The 3,687-nt window shown below is 38.5% G+C and overlaps 1 pseudogene across 1 annotated transcript; it reads left to right on the top strand.

The window, feature by feature from the left end:
- The first annotated feature begins 381 nt into the window (after nucleotides 1–381).
- Nucleotides 382–3,687, top strand: LOC146483033 (large ribosomal subunit protein mL43-like; annotated as a pseudogene). Its single transcript, XR_014863949.1, has 3 exons — nucleotides 382–488; nucleotides 569–675; nucleotides 3,441–3,687. The product of XR_014863949.1 is annotated as a large ribosomal subunit protein mL43-like (transcript).

The following is a 3,687-nucleotide window of genomic DNA, read 5'->3' on the forward strand; positions in this document are numbered from 1 at the left end:
TATATATAAATGCGGTGGTTGGCAACCGCATTACAACAACGGTAGCAATTTTCTTTTCTTTTTTTTTTTTTGGCAACTTTCGTGGAAGTCGTGTCGGGAGTCGTAAACTCCGCTATTGCCTCATATTTCAATTTCGCGCCGAAAAGTAGCTTCCGGTCCGTGAAATAGACATGCTTTTACAAGCCAATCAAAGGTGGCCTCATTTGGATTAGCCCAGAGGTCCGCGTTCTTGGTGCTGACCAAAAGAAAAGCGGACTCTGGGGACGAGATTGGCTGTGGCCGCAAAACAAAATCTCCTGGGTTGCCTGTGTATTGTTGACTCCAAGCCTCTTACATGAACAACATACTTCAAAACCTGGGAACTAATTTCTAAATTTCAATATGGCGCAGGTTGGAATCCGTAACAGAGTATTCGGTCGATTTGTTCGTCCGTTACAGCGGCTAGTTTTTAATTACTGTAAACGTGGAGGAAGCAGCAGAGGAATAAGGTAATGCATTAACTGTTGAAAAGGATTTTGTCTTTTCGTGAACCGCTTTTGACCGGCATCACCTCGTGTGTTTCTCTCAGGGAATACATTGACAAGGAAATCTTGGAATTTGCAAAGAACAATCCTGAAGTGACAATTTACGTCAGAGAACGAAATGGGAAACATCCCAGGATCGTTGCAAATTTTCGTAAGTTGATTTTGTAAGTTAATAAATTAAGCTTGATGGATGTCTAATTGAGCTTGAATATTGTCTTCAAGTGGTTACTCTCTTACACCTTTTAAAGGCATTAGGAGAGTTTTCTGTGATTACTCATTTTGCATATTAACCCCTTGATTGTGCTTTTTTCTGCATAAAATACAAAAATCACTTTATTTAGGTGTTAGTGTATTTAGCGCAGAGCAGTAATGTGTGGTTCCAGAAAATATCCATACCCCCACCACGGAGGGAATTGGAAATTCCAGAGGGGTGGGGGGGTCAATGGCCCAGGAAATTCCAGAGGGGAGGAGGGGTGAATGGTTGGATAAGTTTCCAGAGGGTCAACTTCACGTTCATGTCAGACATAGTTGTTCAAAATTGTAACTTACCAACTTAGCAACTTCGTAGATCTTTCTTGAAGACGTAACTTTGTTTAACTGTCTTAAAGAAACCCTTGTTACATTAAAAACATGTTTCCTTCTCCGAAAAGCCTTTGTAAGCGAAGTAGTCCAAGTGAGACAAGAAATCTTTGTCTGCGTTGCGTGACTCAGTTATTATAAAACTGTTGTTTGAGAAACTTTCTTGCGTAGAAAAATATTGTTCACTGGCTACAATTGAATTTGTACCAATGTTTAAAAGGGAAACTTTTGTATGGCTATTAAATGAAAGCCCCTATTGTACATAAAACATTGAAATATTTGTTTGTTATTTTTGTATAAAGTTACGGGCAAAGGTCAATTTCCGGGGTCAATTGATCAGTTTGTCAAAACTGACCCGTGTTAAAAACTTATTTTGTCCAACGTATTTCAACTCAAAGTCCAAAACTATTAACTTAATTTCTATGCCAAAATTCAGCAAAATAGAGCCAATTCAACGTTCTTTTAATGCGTTATTGATCTCATACAAAATTTGCATAAGAACGTGAACATGTTAATTTCGTTTTGCGGCTCCATTTCGTCTGCGGTTTCAAGTTACGATCTGAAAGGTCAATTTGTCTCCCTGCGCGCCCTGCATGCTTACTTTGTCCAAGCTATTCCGATTCAATAGGAAAACTATTGACTAACATAACTAGACTGAATGATTACCATGAGAAATATTGATTGAGTAGAACTAAAGTGATAATCCTTTTGATCTCCTACAAATTTGCATAGGAACGTAAACATGACATATTATGCAAATTAAATGAAAACACATTTTTGCATTGCCGGACTTATTCCAACAATTTAGATTTAAAATCTTCAGCAAAGCTAATGGCAAAGTTTGATGTCAATGACTACAGGTAAGTATAAAACACAACAATTATTTCAGTATCAAGAGCTTTTTGGTAAACTCTACCGGTGAAATTGAACAGCACACGCGCTCTTCGATAACGCATATTTTCTCCTCGTGTAGGCAGTTCTTGATATTTCTGAAATGTTCACATCAAACTGATTTTTGAGGCATTCTTTTGAAAGAAAACTTTTCCAGAGGGGGGTGGGGGTGTATTCTGTGTTTGAGGAATTTCCGAAGGGGTGGGGGGGTTAAAAAAATACCTCGAAAATGGAAAATCCTGGGGGGTGGGGGGGTCCTATGTGAAATTCCCTCCGTGGTGGGGGTATGGATATTTTCTGGAACTACACAATTGGGCACACTTTCCAGATCTAATTGGTATTTAGAAATGTGGTTTTTGAGGAAAGGGGAAAAACTCTGAGAAAAACCTCTGGAGCAAGGACGAGAACCAACAACATATATGACACTGAGTCTGGGAATCAAACCGGGGCCACATTGGTGTGAGGCGAGTTCTCTCACCACTGCGCCATCTCTCTCTCCCCCCCCCCCCCCCTCCTCGGTAGTACAGATGTCTCACCCTTGTGGTCTGCTGAGTACGCTTGATTGTAGAAACGTTGTGACTTAAAAGGTATAGACCGTGAAGGATAAGATGCAACAGCTTTCTGACCTATCAGCCATTTATCTTCATGTTGTTAGAAAATAAAAAAGTTGTGCAGTTTTAAGGGCTTAAAGACACAAAATATGCACATGCCAATTAAATTTTCCTATAATTTCAACAGGTTGCATTGTTTACAAAAAAATTATTGAAAGTTTGCACAGGACAACTTTTTTCAACTGAGTGTATACACAACAAAAATGCACATGAAATCAAGTGTGGTTGTGTATTGTACTTATCTTAGTCATGCTGATCAATTGGTGAAGAATAAAAACCATTAAGGCTGATTGAGACTGCTTGACTTGTGCTTATGCCATACTAAGAGGTAAAGGCGATGGAAGTGAAATACTTAAAATACATAAATTTGAACTGGGGAAGTATTATGCAAATTTGCTGTCATTTCAAAACCCAAAAATGTTTGTCTGTCAGCAGAAACAAAGAAATAATTGTCAAGTTTGTTATAAATAATTTTTATCGCCCCAGTACAATTAAACTGTCGATTAGTGCCTTTGGCCAGAGACAGAGTAGGCTGGTATGGCTTGAAACTTGAAAAAAGGAAGGCTAATGTTTTCAAGTTCTCACATTTTTGTTTCCAAAATGTGCTAAAACAGATCACAAGTTGTTCCTTTCAAGAATTTAGTTGATTTCCTTCCTCTTGTCATTCTAGAATTATTTGGCGGCTGATTGAAGATCTTATTTCATCATTTTTAACAAAAGATACCAAAAACCCCATGATACTTCCCCTTTAAGATACAGACATTACTGCAATGGCTTGCAGTTCAAGTATATCACTTCCAAATGTTTTTGTATTTTATCAACTTTTGTGTATTAGTGAATGGCAACAGTAAAATAGTGGAAGTGAAGAACAAAACTCCAGAGGAGATCGAAGAGTGGGTTGAAAGATTAAAGCATGAATCGGGAGTAAAAGTGCCGAAGGATAAGACAATTTTGGCACACAGAGAATCCTTCCATACAAGGAACATGGACACCATTCCTAAACAAACCACCATCACTGAGACGGTCAACTGTCAATGGAGCTACTGCGCAAAGACAATCAAGCAGTTGAATCTGTGTGAATG

The sequence above is a fragment of the Pavona decussata genome, unplaced genomic scaffold, assembly GCF_977016875.1.
Source record: "Pavona decussata unplaced genomic scaffold, jaPavDecu1.1 SCAFFOLD_40, whole genome shotgun sequence".
NCBI classification, from domain to species: Eukaryota; Metazoa; Cnidaria; class Anthozoa; order Scleractinia; family Agariciidae; genus Pavona; species Pavona decussata.